The 15,578-nt window shown below is 41.7% G+C and overlaps 1 protein-coding gene across 2 annotated transcripts in view; it reads left to right on the top strand.

Moving 5' to 3' along the window:
• Nucleotides 1–15,404: 15,404 nt before the first annotated feature.
• The window catches only part of SIPA1L1 (signal induced proliferation associated 1 like 1), a 200,468-nt gene continuing 200,294 nt past the window's right edge, over nt 15,405–15,578 (top strand). For both annotated transcript variants that reach the window (XM_058806878.1, XM_058806877.1), the window contains exon 1: nt 15,405–15,578. The gene's annotated coding sequence lies outside the window, so the exon portion shown is untranslated.

The raw sequence follows: 15,578 nt of genomic DNA, 5'->3' as shown, positions 1-15,578 counted from the left end.
GGTTTTGAGGGGAAGTCTTCAGGACAGTCTGCCCTTCTTAATTGGACAAGATACCAAACTTTGCCAATGCAGCAACAGAAGCAGTAATCCATGTAACACACAATGGGGGGAAAGTCTCCTGTCAAATGGCAATAAAACTGCCTTCTGTCCAGAGGTTAACATATCTCTGCAAGTCTTGTTGACAAGTCAGTTCCTCTGTATGTGAGGGACCAAGCTGTGCTTTAATGCCTTTTGGAATCTGTCCTGTCATGAGCTCTTCATTCTGTGACAGTGGCAGGCCAGGGTCCCAAGAGCCATCTGTTGGGCACAGAAACTTGGCTGCGCTGAAGAAGCCTTTGAACTGTCCACGATCTATGGTTCAAAACCACCTCAGCGTGGCAAGAAGTCCTGGGCTGCAGAGAAAAAGCTGCAAGGCCACAAGTCAGATTCTTCCTCCCATTCCCATCCTTTAGGGACACAGGCAGGAGAAACCATCTGCAAGACCACTGATAGCATTCTCAGAATGTAGTGGAGAACTCACAGCTGATTCTTGTGACAGTCCCCATTTTCCTGCCCCTCCCAGCAGGTCCTGAAGGAGGAGACTGCCAGCCACACAAAGCCAGCTCTACAGTTGAGAATCAGCTTCTCTTTGCCTAGAGATATTTAAAAAACATGTAGTCATGGTATTTAGGCACATAGTTTAGTGGTGACTTGGCAGTGTTACTTTAATGGTTGGACTTCATAACCTGTAATGTCTTTTTAAACCTAAATGACTCTAGTACTCATTTGCTCTTTTTCTTGGTTGTTCTATAGGAAAAGCATTTGCCCTGCTGTTAGCCTAATCAGTTGGGTTTCCATGTTGCCTTTTATAAGACCTCCTTACATTATATGGGAAGCAACCAGCTGAGTGATCCATCATTGCAATTGCCACTTCCCTAAGACACACAGAACAGCCCACGAGGCACAGGAACCAGCTACAGCACAGGACAGGCAGCCCCAGCCTGCAGCATTGCTGGGTTACCTCCAAACTGCTCCAGGTGAGCTGGCACTGGGGGAGCTTTGTGAGGGATTCCACATCTCCAGCATGTGGATGAAGTGACAAGACTAGATCATGCATTTCAAAACCTTCAGCACAAAGTCCAAGGACATGTTGCCATCTTGTAATAATAATGTAATATTTCTTCTCTCCGACTGAAAGCACATAATTTTCAAAGATCACAAGTGGCCCTGTGGGCCAGAGGTGGTGGCATCCATTGACACAGTTAAGGGAACTTTGTTCTAATTATTTAACATAAAATGCTAATAATATTATTTTGTATAACAAACTCTTAAAATAACACTTTCAAACCTTACTGGATTTAAGTGCCAAGATTCCATAAAAGGTCACTTTTTCTCTGTCAATTGCTTTCTTTTCTTCTAAGCTGTGGTAATTAGAATCTAAAGAAACTCTAAGCTGAATAGGGAAATTGAAATCTTGCAATTTCTCACAATCACATATCTTAGTGCTTTGAATAAGGCAAATCAATTTTTGACAATGTTGTCTTTGTGATCTCTCCAAAATGCCTTCCCCCAACCCTAGGGTAACTCTCTTCAAATATTTGCCTTTTTTTTTCCTGATAAGTAATTTTACATTCATTGGCATTGCTTGCTTGTAATCAGAGAACCATTCCAGCAGCCAGCAGATGTTTAAAGACAGCGTTTGCTGTTTTTATTGAAAATGGGGAGGGTTTGATCCCAGATGTCCTACCAAAATCAATGGGGCTGCCTGTCTGCTGTAAAAGAAATACTCAGTGGCAAGATGGGTAGAACTGAGCTCCAGAGCTTTCAAGGGAATCGAGCAGGTATTCAGAAAGGATTGGTGGAAGCTGATTTTGCAAGAGTAATTCCCTCGATGGTACTGATGCAGGAGTGCTTTTCAGACGGGTTGTGGAATAAACTGAATGGCTGGCAATATTCATTGCTGCTTCCTTCTTGTATGCTGCAATGAGACCAAGACTGGTTTGGACAAAGGGCTCCAGTTTCCTATTTCTACTCTGGTACTTGTAATGTGCTGAAATAGAGTACTCTGCAAAGTAGCCAACAGCAAGACCAGGTGTGGAGATGGTGGCAAACATAAGTAAGCAGATTTTTGTAGAAGAGCGTGGAGCTCAGATGCTACTTTTTTATCTTCATGTGATGGTGGGCTCTCAGCTGGCTGACAGCTGCATCACTTCATACTTGTGGCTGATGTTTGTAATATGTAGCACATTGCAAGAGATACTTAGGTACTTTATTTGTTGGTGAAATACATGACACAGCAGAAAATTTTAAAGATGGTCCATATAAATATCTAATGAGGGATTTTCAGTCACAGTAGTTGCGACAATTAAACAGCAGAAGGAATGAAATGCTATCTGCTCTAGAGAACCTGCTGTGATAGATTTAAAGCCTCTGCTAATACATTACGCAGGGACATGTTCCAGTAGTTTATAACAATCCCTTGTGGCCAATAGCACCACTCTTCAGGACTGTAATGCCCACAAGAGGCTTTCTTAAGGATGAACAGGATTTATCTGGATCCAACTTGATATCACAAAAACATCTTTTGCTTGTGGTGTAGTAGATGCCAAAGATGCCAAATGAATAATCACTGAGTAAATTTTACTGTTACTAGGTTGTAATATACAGTTCCAATTCCCTGTTTATTCAGGTTTACTACTTTGATATTCACATGTTGACATAATTTATTGTGATAACCAATCACCTACTAGACTTGCTCTTCCTTCAAAGGTGTGTTGTGTCCTATTAGGTCTTACATAATTTTCAAATCTCACTGCTCCCTTTCCTGCTTTCCCATATTGATTTAAACCATTCTATCAGCTGCACATTATGCACATGACCCCTTGTAAACACTGAACTGCCCCTTTTAAGGCACTCTCAGTATGTCACTTACTCCCCCTTTTCAGGCCATCAGAGACACAAAGGCATTTTTCTTTAAGTGACAATCAGGCCCCATGGTCCAAGTGTGAAGTCGTCTTGGCTGTTGCTGTGTGTTTTAGGAGTATGATAACAGAAATAACATTACCAAAATGAGCACATTTTGGCTCATCTAGTGACACACCAGCAGTACTTTGGGTTGCCATGCAAAAAAAAAAAAAAAACAAACAAACCAAAAACCAAAAAAAAACAGCGGAAAAGCAGGATGTTGGGAAGACAGAATTTCAGAGTAGTGGGAAGCCAGGCTCATCAGGGAAGACAAGTGATTTAACATGACCCTTCACGGTAAGTGCCTGCAGCTAGCTGATTGCTAAAGCAGCATTGAGGGGATCTGTTGAGGAGATTAAACAATCAACCAGGCCAGCTAGCAAAAAGGATGCTGTGATGGCAATAGTTGCAGTTTCCATTGGAAAGGAGGCTGATTCCCACCAGTAGTGTTCTTAGACTTTTGAAGATCACTTAGAGTAAGCATTACTTGGTTTAGTATGCATTTCTCAGTTTATCTTGTTTGTAAGCTTTTTTAGCTTGCTTTCTGTTTGTCTGCCCTTAGAGGGTTGTATCAATTGTTGCTCCTTCACTTGCCTCTATCAGCAATCCCTAAGCCTTTCCATTTCAGGTGCACTCAGTGACTTGAGCCCTAAGCATGTCAATTGTAGGACAAATACTAAGTGTCGTAGGGCTACTCATGTGTAAAGTTAAGCCTGTGTCTGTTCTCTGGGGAAAGAGATGGGAGGGGACATCCTGTCATGAGAACCCATATTTGATCAGCCAACAGAGATAGCTACAGAGTAGTTCTGGTAGCATTCCTAAAATCAAATAACTAACCAAAACTGACTTTTGAGGTTGCTGTGCAGAATGCTATCTGCACAAGGCCAATCTATAAAAATATAGTAAATGACAATATATGATGTTTTAAAATACTATTTTTCAAACCACCAGCCATAAAAGATCATGATAGTCATAAAGAATAGCAGATGGGAGAGAGTTTTGTTCTTTCCTGGTCCCAGACTTTGATTTTGGAGTGACTGGCAAACACTAAACTATAAAGGGTTGCATGCAGCGTACATGAAATACTTAGAAGGTGTCAAGATTGATTTCTGTGTAGGTTCATCAGCAAGGTTACTTGTGTTACAGAGCTTTACCATGTCACCTAGAAATCCTTCTATTGCCAATAGGAAATTACTCCATAAATAGTAAAGGTGTGCCAAAACCCATAAAGCACTGTACAAACCTGGTGCCGTTCCTGCCAGGGCTCAGTTGAGTAGTGACTCTCGCTGATCTGAGCTGTCATGTGCATTAAGCTGTGACAGTATGTGCATATTGACACAAACAGGGCCTAGATCAATACAGCCACTTGCAAAATGAAGAGAATACATCGATATGGAACTAATATTAGGCAATGTAAGAGAGGAAATTTGAGCCAAAGACTTTAGTGAAAATACTGAAGACAGTCAGAACTGTTATGGGAAGTTTAATATCCACACACAACACAGCTGTGCAGGGCTTAAGCTGTCATCTGGAAGATAACACCAGGAATATTTTACTCTATGTACTTGCATTAATTGCAGGTTTACAGTTTTAGAAGGGCATTAGGGACTTTTTGAAAAACAGAGAAAAAAGAATTTTTCATCATATCTTACTTTTAACCAAATGTGTTTATCTGATGTTAGAGCAGGAATCTGATTTCTATTAAACCAGCATAAATCTCAAAACCTCCCATCACTTTAATTTTATGTTGGTGATGGATTTCACTGAACAGCTTTTGTCTCCCCATTTCTTAGAAGCAATAAAGATAACAAAAAAATGCTGAAGGATTTGCAGCAGGAAAAACCTGCAAAATTATTGCCTGTACATTTTCAGTTATAATAATCCTGTACAATCATAAAGTATTTGGTTGCTTGCAAAATTGTGTAGTGTTATTTGTTCCTTACATAATTGTCGTACTTGTTTCACCAAGGCTTAAAATTGCTAATATAAGCACATTTTCAAGCAGTGTCATAGTAGAAAAATAATTATTTTTTATGCTAGTTGTCAATAAATTGTAATTAAGAGTTCATATAGACATGAAAAAAAGAGTGGAAAGCAAATTACAAAAAGCAACAAAAAGTATTTGTACAGAAAACTCATCTCTTGTCATTCTGAAAGTCCAATCTCAGTAAAGGCCATTTAAGTATTTAGGCAAGAAGTACCAGTTGGAAAAATGCACTGCTGCATTTACACCTATTGCATTCAATTTGGAAAGTATTGCCAACAGCATCCCTTACAAGGAACTTGAGTCTGCTTGGATATAGATTTTCTAATGATTACCCCAGGGCAACTACCAGAGAGGACGGCCACATCTAGGATGTCTAGACAACTAATGCTTGCCTATTTTTACAGTACACTTCCATTTCTATTGAGCCTAGAGATCACAGGAGGGCAGAACATAAAAGTTACTAATCCATTAATGTTTCCCGTTTGTTCCGTGAGAGGGTTATGAATTGTTTCAGTGTTGAAATAGAGTGACTTCAGGGGTTATCAACAGATGTCTCAGATGAATGAGTCATAGTTGCTGTAATCTAACTAGGTTGTGTTTTGGGGTTTTTTCCAGAGACAAGAAATTAACTCCACTAAACAATATTATAGAAAACAATCACTGCAAATTTAACAGCAATATCTGCCTAGCAGGGCAAGAATGGAAGCTCTGTGTGTTCTTAATATGCAAATAAAACACACAAAACTGAAATTGTGGGGGCGGGGGAAAGGCAGGAATCATAAAACTTGCAAATACTCTGTCAAGACAGGAAGTCTTGCAATCCATGTGCCTCATAAATAGATCAGCAGACCCATCTGTGTCATTAGGTGACTTGGGGGACACTGAACTGAAAGAACATATATTATTCTGCCAAGTGACATGTGAAATCCCAGGGTTTTTTTTAATACACAAGTTTGAATTTTGTAAAAGAAGAAGTTTGTTGGAACTCAAAATACCTTTCAATTCTGAAAATATTAGGTTTTCAGGCCATCCAAAGTGAGGAGAAATGTAAAGTAAGTCTGGAGACTGTGTATGTGTGTTTGCATGTGCACAATGATGTCACTAGGATGCCTCATTAAGACCGACAGACTGACTGAGATTTTAATCTCAGGAAAGCTTTTAGAAAACTGAGGAAAAAAAACATAAGGATTTATTCACCAGAACATGGGACAGGGAATTCTACAGTTTTGACAATAGCCTGAAGTACAAGCATATCAGCTACTCTAGATCAGAACTGATAAGAATGTAATGAACTTCCAAGTTTTAATTGAGGGAAATATACATACACATGCAAAATAGTCCCAATCATTTCTGAATAGGTTTTGTACAGTATTATGTAGGGCTTTTATCTTTTCTTGAATGAAAATTGAATATTACCTTTTATTCAGTTTAAAAAACTTTTGACTCTTAAAATCTGTTGTTTTTCAGTTTTGATAATGAATAAGACTGAAGAAATGTGCATTTCTTCCCTGCTTTCACCAGAATGAAATGCACATTTTGGCTTTGGCTGGCATTCTGAGACATAGTTCATTAGTGCCTTGAAAACTGCAGAAAATTTTTTCTTAAAACAGGGTCTCCGGGTCACTTTTTTTCTTAGTTCCCTCCCGTGAATAATTGCCCAAAGTCCCATTTTACAAGCTCCTGTGTATTTTTTTCCTGGTGATTCTAATACCACTGGGATTTGGTAGTCTTAAAACATTGACAGTACCTCGGGCTCTCAAAAATCCAGCCTGGCATTCATGTTCAACAATATCTGTAGCCACATCTATCTAAAGTTTATGCAAATACACTTGGGCTTGTTCCTGTAAATAATTTTTGTGTGATTATATAAGCTAATTTAAAAACCATTAAGCACTGAATGAACATTTGTATCAACAAACTAGATTTCTGTGCTCTAAAACCACAATTTACAATAAAAAAATTATCTTATTGATTCTGCTTGTGAAACTGCTGTGAAACTTGATGAAGGATGTGTATGCAAGACTTTATATTTGACCCTTGAGAAGAAAATGTTTGTCAAGTAGCAAGAGAATCTTCCCATAGAAGATTGTTTTCAGGCCACAGGATACATTCAAAGCTTTCATGATTTAACAGAGTAACTCTAGGTAAGGCCAGACCTTTCTATTTTCTACCTTAGCAGCAAAAATAAATCCATATTGGTGCACTCATATTACTGAAGGGTAATGCATCATACTCACATCCTCATTGATTTACTTTAAATAACTTCTGAGTTTCTGCAAGTATACTGGCTATAGGTGTAGGTTGATACAGGTACCATTACAACATAACTAGTTAATAAAAAGCTTGCAACATGTATTTGTAACATTTATGACATGCTGAAGAGTCATGGTAAAGAAATTCTATGGCACAAGACAAGAGTGCAATTTGCCCTCTTTCATGTATTTAATATGAAATACATGCTGCAAAAATATAAGGAAAAAATGACTGTCCATATACCTGGTACTTTTGCTTTCCAGATCCCTGCAGTCATCTTTTAAAGACCACTTCAGTTTCCTACTTGTTCTTAAGCTGAATTCCAGTTGCAGTTGTAAGTTGAATGGCAGTTGCAGTTCTAATATCCTCCTGTTTCAGTGCAGGATTTTTGACAAAATATCTGGAAGATGACTTCAAAGAAGCTGAAACCTGATATACACACAGCAACAGAAGAGGAAGGCAAACACTGAGGTTTGGATGGCACAAAGTGGTCTTATGAGATCTTAATTTATCAGTTGCTTCTAAGTAGTCTTCTGAATCCCACATCAAGGTTTTCAGACCCTGTGGAAATAGAACCTACACATAAAATGGTGGTGGCTGGAGCAATCCCACTCTTTGTGGAAACCCTATGGAATGGATACCAGAGGAGAGGAAATTCTGATTTCTACACCTCTCTCTCTCACCCAAATCTTTCTTTTGAGCAGAGTGGATACAAGATGAGAAGGACTATTCCCAGCAGAAAGGTAGAATTCTAACCTGAGATCTACAAAAAAATCTGTTCACCCATAGAGATCGAGGAACTGAGTGACCAAACCAGAAGTCTAGCTACTCAGCATAACTTGCTTCATTGAATTGATGTACTCTGTAAGTATAAATATACTTTTATAATAAGTATAGTAACTATAGGTGGCTCAGTTCTTTCAAAATAGCGTGGAAAAAATTTTCATGTTTTAGCCATGCTCCAGAATATTTTTGTCAGTTTTTGGACTTCAAAAATAACAAAGTGTTTTCTCCCCTCTTCCTCCTGCTATATGAAATCCTCAGACAAACAACAGAGTGACTAACACCCTTTGCTATGGAAAGAATGAAACTGAGTATTTAGAGAGTTGCCAAACGCAGAATAAACAGATACAAAAATTTCCCTCTCTATCTAATATGGTGATCTCAGTTGGGAGTTTCAACATCAGTCCTGAAATCCTGAGATAGAACAGTCTTCCAAACAAATAATACCTCTTTGAATGTCATTTTAGAAGAAGCAACTTACTCTGTTGCAAAGTGGAAGCTGCTGATACCACAATATTATCCTGTTGTGGTAACAGTATAATCTCTTTTCATGCAATGGAACTGTTTCTTCCTCAGTAATTTAAGCCATGGAACCCTGTGACTGCAATTTATGATTCTAAGACAGTTCTCGGAGTATTTCCCAGCACTCTCAGTGATTGGCAGCTCTGTAAAAAGCGATAGCTTGCCCAACTATCCATCAAACAAATGAGTGGTAAGTCATTTGGAATTTCTCCCAATGCTATTCAGTTTTCAGTTGAATTTAATTCTGTTGTGTGTAGGAGAGGTTTCCCAAAGGTTAATAACTGTGTCATTCTATATTTTGCTCAGAAAACTGAGAGCAAGAAAACCATATTTCAGACTAATTGTGTATAAAATACTTTTAAAAATAGTCACCTTGAATTATGGAAACACAAAAATGAAATGTATCTGAGGGCTTTTTATTTTATATTTTCTTCAGAATGAATCATTCAAGTTTGTTTAAGAATGCTGCTCAAACTTTCTAGAAATTTCTAAGGATACTGGGTTTTGTTTTCCTCCCCTTTTAAATGAATCTACTGTTAACCTCAAAGATAAGACTAGGAGATACCTCCATTCCTTAGTATGACCAGCCCAGAACCCTTTGCTGGAGAGAAATGCTTGCTACAAGTAGAAATGAGAGGGCATTCCTTCATTTTAATATGTTGCCAACAGAAGGGGTGCTGCTTTATTCTGTGTGGACTAAACTTTCCTTGAATACAGAGCACTTGGGTTATGTTTCTCTCTGGTCCATATCAATCTCCAGCTACATGTTCTACTTCCCAGGCACAAGCTATAAGCATGCTGCTGTGAGCTATTGTTGGTGGGAATGCTCTCCATGACTACTGCTGAAATTTTGCTATTTCCCAGAAAGGAAAGGAAGGATTTCTGGTGCCAGAGCATAAAAGTCAGTACTGAGACACTTTGGACCTTACATGAACATCATCCAGGTTGTGTTCTTAAAAAAAAAAAAAAGAAACAAACCCCGGGGCAAGAATCAAGCTACATTTCCTCCTTCCAGCTCACTTGTCTTAAATATTACACTCTTAAATATTACATTTGCAGAATAAAATGGACCTCCTTCTCTACAAAGTGCTCAGAAAAACTATGAAGAGATCCAATTTATATACTACATTTTAACTCAGTGAGCTCCATCAGTGAAGAACAGTCCCATAGTCCCAAAGAGAAGCAAGACTCAAGGGAAACAAGAGTCAAAAAAGAGAGTTCAGTAGTCTCAAGGTAAAAGGGCAGCTGAACTGAAATTGTGTCCTTTCCACTACCACCACCCTCTTTTGCAGTCTGGCCTTTTCTGAGGTTCAAAAAATGCTTCTATCCAGAGCAAGCTGCTGCTGCCACTGAGTGAAGGAATCCTACCTGCCTGCCCTCTTGGCTGTTTGTTTCTCTTCCTGTATTTTGCCCTATCTTGTATCAAACATTTATGAGGCCACAGTCTGAACTGGATCAGGAAAGTGATCTGTCTGAACGCTAGTGGTTATTTTTCCTGCTGGGTTAGTTTCTAGCTGGAGCAGGTCTCTGAGTTAGTTTGCCAGAGTCACATGAACATCTGTGTAAGCAGAAAGGTTGGGGCAGCACAGGGGCAGGAACAGGCAATCAAGAGGAAGAAGGAGCAGAGTGTGGACTAGACAGATCTACTTCCATTAGCAGTGCCTGTGTATGCCATCTTGTGTTGCTTGAGCCTTACTCCAGGGAGCTTGGGGCTTGATTTGCAGCAGTATTCACAATTACAAGTGAATTCTTGGGGAGATGTGCTTCTGGAAAAGAAGAGCTATCCCTTCCTAACCACATCGGAAAGCCAGGTGGTAGCTATTTGATCTATGAAATGGAGATGACAATATCACCTTACAGGAAAGGGCTAAAAATGCATTTGTTGCTCTTTGTGAAACACTCTGTTCTGATGAACACTCCAGATCAACCTAGCTGGCAACACATCCACCTGTCTTCAGGGCTAGAGAACAACACTTTGCAGAAAGGAAGGCAGGGAGCTGTGTTCTGATTTTCCAGGCTTCAGAGAAACTGGGGAGAAAGTTATACAATCATGCAATTGCAATTCATATTATGGAGTGGCTGTGCCAGAGAAATTTGAAATAAAGGTATATGCAGATGGTATCTGGGATTTATTACTTTTGCGTATTTGAATTTTCATCCCTAATCTTTTAATGCATGGGAAGGGAGTTTTTTTAATAAATAAAGCAGAGAAATTCTGCTTATGTTGTTTTAAAGTACTTGAATGGTATGATTTAATGGCTGACACTGTATCACATCACTTGCAAATTTGAAACAAAGAACCCTCTCTCCAGAAACTTCCCTTTTGTTTTACCTTCCTGTCAGGCAAGGAAAATTTCTAATTTTCCTTCTCTTTCCTTGCACTTTCTCCTAAGCCTGTAGTACAGTGACTACTTGACACATTATGCTGACTTACTGTACATTGGTCTAACTGGCCATGTTCTTGCTCCAGGTACTAAATTAAAACCAAACGGTAACATCAAAATAATATTTTTAAGTATTCTGATGTGCATCCAAATAAAATGCAGGGTTTTTTTTACAAAAAAACCCCCTTCAGACAAGATTATTAAGTGTGCCTTTATTATTGAAAAGCTCTCTTGATTCATAAAGTTAATGGCTATGTCATACCTCTGTAAATGCAGACTTGAGACATGCTCTGAATGTGTGTTTTGCAATTCTTTTCTGAGGAATTTACAGCTGTCTAGGTCCTAAGTGGCTCCCATTAGTACAGTTTGTGGGCTTTTTTCTCTATTCCAGTGGTTTGGCAGACCATAGAAATGCATAAGAATAAAGCAGATCCTTGCAAATTGTGAGAAAGAGGCTGCTGACTGCAAAGCAGGACAGACAGGCTTGGCAGGAGGAAGCAGCAATGTGGTTGGGTGCCTCTGTGAGCCCACAGCTGAGAGGTCACAATTCTGGCCTGGCAGACTTGACACTGATCATTTCATTTTGTGCTTCCTACTTGACAATCCCTTCACACCAGCCTTCAGGCTCACCTGCACTCTTTGCTCCATGTGCTGCTTGGTTGCAAATGCTCCTGCATGCTTTATTTTCAAATCCTTTTTGAGGAAACTCCTTCAATATTTCTACAATGCTAAATTTACCAAAGTGTGAAACATTTCCTTGTATTTATAAAAAAATACATTTTTCCCACTTCTAGCTAATGTGTATTTCTCACATTGACTTTTAATGGCTTCAAATACTTTTATGTCCTATTGGTAATTACCCATGCCAATTAAATGGAACAGATTTACTTCAGGATGAATTCTTATAAGCTGCAGAGAGCATTGCTTTAAAATGCCTCTGAAGTCCCTTAGAGAGTTCAAATGACTGTGTGAGTTATCTAGAATTATAATTGGTGAAGTCAGGGAGTGTTTATATCTACTTGATTGAAAAAAAGAGAAAAAGCCACAGAAGTTATATATTCACAAGATCCTGCCTTTCCTGCAAACATTGGCTAAAGAAGTTGCCTCTTGTCCCTGTCCCCAGTGCCCCAAAGCACAACTGGCCCTTTCTTGTGGCAGTATAAGTGTTTGTGTGCTCTAAACTGGATCACTGAAATAATCCATATGAAAGATTGTTCTCTAATTCCCAGGGCAATAATGCTAGAAAACACTCCAAGAACCTAAAGCCTTCCCCACATATAGAGACTTCCTGAGAGTATGAATATCCTGGAATGCACTGATCTTGGGCTCTGTCAAATCATCTCTATGTGAATTGCTTCATCTATTTTCCTGGGGAGCTCTATATCCAAATTGTATCACTTCTTGGAAGGGTGTGCTGGATACAAACTTCCACATGTTCATTGTTCATCAGTGAATAAATTACACACTCAGTTTCAGGGTGGTTCAGGTTCTTAGTCAGATTTTCCCTGTGCTTCCAACAGCTCCAGCCAGCTGTACTCAGAAATAGTCCTACTATTTACACTTTCATAAAGCTATCAATTAATTTATGCTGACCTTGCTCTTCTGAGGTAAATAATGTATCCTTTTCCCTTTTTGTTTAAAGGACAATACTAAACCAGAAATTAGGTGTCTTGCCTATGGTAACACATCAAGTTAGTGGCAGAAAAAGGATTGGCATTCAAAAATCATTGGAGTTTTTGAGGCTTGTCTCTACACAGGGAAATCAGCTGTGCATCCTTCATTCTGTAGCAGCTAGTCAAGCAGAAACTGGTGTGTGACTGCTCTATAAAAGAGAAGAGAGTCCTTTTGTTCTGGAATTAGATGTGCATTATTGAGGCAAGATAATTATTTTGGAGTGAACCCCCTGTTATCCTTCCTATTTTAGATCAGCTCTTCTGATGACTTTCTTACATAGGCCAGGGGTAAACTCTAAATTCTCCTTCTCTCTCTGCCTCAAGCCTAATTAATAACTGCTTATTATAAAGACACAGCAAAGTTTGTACTTCCACAAAAAGAACATAAATGAGTTCTGGATATTCTGACACCTGTGAGAACACATATTGCTCTTAAGTGCTGCTGGCCCCTAATCACAGCTCTGGATGGGGAGAGTCATGCAAGAGAGAGAGTGTGATGAGAACAGCATCTCAGAGCAGCAGCCCTCACACTGGACCCCTGCAGAAGCAGATGTCAGCCTCTCAGGCCTGGGTTCAGGGAGAAACCACATGGGCCAAGAGCAGGAGCCAGCTCCTGGCTGGACTGCAGGCAAGGGTGTGTGCAGATAGCACGCAGGCTGGGCTGGGGCTGCGTCAGAGCCTCTCCCTCCCCGTGCGCCCCTTCTGAATGTCTTCCTCATCTGAAGATCTGACACAGCAGCAGGCTGTGAAGGAAGATCATACAAACCATTTGAGAATGTGCTAGCCTCATTAACCTCATTAAAGAACTTGCAAGCCAGAGCCTCACTATCTAAATTCCTCTGATGAATGCAAATTCAGTAACTGCACACCACAATTCCTAATGCTGCAGTCACATCCAGTGCTGTTGTGTGTATGAACCTCAGGCCTGTAAGCCTCTTTGGACTCTCCTTTATAGGACTGGGCCTCTAGCTGCCAATAAAAAAGTTTTCATTTAAGTGAAAATCAAAAAACCCCATATTCTTTTAAAAGTAAAAACATCACTTCAGGTGGGTGACATAAGATAAATATATTTAAATATTGAAAATGTTCCTGTTTTTTTCCCTAGCTTGTCAATTCTACTTTTTCTTCCATGCCAGAGCAGCCTCTTTGGACTCTCCTTTATAGGACTGGGCCTCTAGCTGCCAATAAAAAAGTTTTCATTTAAGTGAAAATCAAAAAACCCCATATTCTTTTAAAAGTAAAAACATCACTTCAGGTGGGTGACATAAGATAAATATATTTAAATATTGAAAATGTTCCTGTTTTTTTCCCTAGCTTGTCAATTCTACTTTTTCTTCCATGCCAGAGCAGCACTGGGATCAGTTCTTTGTTCATCCATAATGCTGTTTCTTCTCAGGAAGATGAGATTAGGATTGTTTTTTCTGACCCCATAACACATGCAGGAGTCACGACTTCAAGTTGAGAACGTGTGAAAGAGTGATTGCTCTCTAGAAATCCAGATATCTTTACAGTACCAAACACTGTGATATTTAAACATCAGTCCTGAAGATCTGTTAGGAGCCCCTTCAGAAGGCATCAAGCCACATGGATCCATATGTAAGTTTTGTTGGTCTTTCAGGACATTCCTGGAAAGTGAATGGGGTGTGAGGCGAGCATCTCTGTGCCAGAGCAGCTGCTCACCACAGCTCAGTTGCTTTAGCTATCACCATGCTGCACACTGCTGGAACGTCGCCAGTCCAAATCACAGTGTCCTAATTTCATGGAAAGCTTCACTTAAAGTGGTTTAACTGAGATTGTTACTGTCCTTGGCTAGGCAGAACATTAACAACCATTAGCAGAGTATCCAGAATGTTACCTGCAGCTTGTTTTCATAATTCTCGCCATTTGAAAACAGGGCAGCATTCCTGTAGAACAAGGGCTGATGTTTACATATGCTATTTTTCAGATGTGCCTTCCCACATTTTTAATTTGTTATCTGTGATGGATATCTTAGGGAGAATCCATTTTAATTTGAGTGGTAGCAAAAGAGCTCGGGATATACTATCCGTACGGTACCGGTAGGTTTTGACCTTGTGTTAGCAACTATAGTGACCTTCTCCCTATAGGTCTCCAGGAGGCTGGGAAGTGATGTAAATATCAAAATGGTAAGAAGTCAATCAAAATGCAGGGAGCTCGGCGCGGGCCCGAGCCGCCCGCTGGGCCCGGCGCTTGGCTGTTGCCATGGGAACGCCGCCGGAGCGCGGGCGGGCTGCGGGCGGCCCCTCTCGCGAGAGCGGCGGCGGGCGGAGCGCGGCGGGGCGGGCGCGGGGTGAGCTCATCCCGGGCTGCGCGGGCGGGGAGCGCCGCGCTCAGCCCAGCCCAGCGAGCGGAGCGGAGCCGCCGGCAGCCGCAGCAGCAACTTTGTTGGGTGAGTTGCGAGCGGGAGCGCCGAGCCGAGGCGGGCTGCGCGCCGCGCCCCCTCCTTCCCGCCGCGAAGCCTGCCGTGGGGAGCCGCCGTGCCGCTGGCCGGAGGGGTGTGCGGTGGGTGGGTGCGCGTGCGGGGGAAGGGTAGCGGCCCCCAGCCCCGGGGTTGCGCGGCCCCCTGCCCGACAGGGTTAACGGGGGCGAGGGCAGCGGGCTCCGGGTGAAAGTGGCCTTCTGAGCTGGCGCCCGCCGCATCGCCCAGAGCCGGGCGGGGGGCGCCTGCCCCGAGCGCCTCCGGGGCGGTGTGAGCCCGCCGTGCCGGCAGCTCCGGGGCGGGTCGGCGGTGGTCCCCCTGCAGCGAGCCGTGCCGGGTGCTAGGTTCCGGATTTGTGTTTTTTTATTCCGCAGGAAAGGCAGCCCCGAGCGGGAGCGGCGCGGCCGGAGGCGGCGGTGAGCGGCGGCGGCCCGGCCCGCTGCGCTCCGAGGCGGCGGCTCCCGCGCTGCCCGTCCGTGCGGAGGCGGCCGCGCCGAGGGCGCCCTGCGGCGGGGGACGCGCTCCCCCGCGGCCCCGAGCGGCACACGCCGCTCGCCCCCACGGCTCGCTAGATAACTCGCCTCTTGTTCGCCCCC

This window comes from Ammospiza caudacuta, chromosome 6, assembly GCF_027887145.1.
Source record: "Ammospiza caudacuta isolate bAmmCau1 chromosome 6, bAmmCau1.pri, whole genome shotgun sequence".
Classification (NCBI taxonomy): domain Eukaryota; kingdom Metazoa; phylum Chordata; class Aves; order Passeriformes; family Passerellidae; genus Ammospiza; species Ammospiza caudacuta.
Note: the sequence above shows the minus strand (reverse complement) of the source record. Positions and strands in the feature narration are given on the sequence as shown.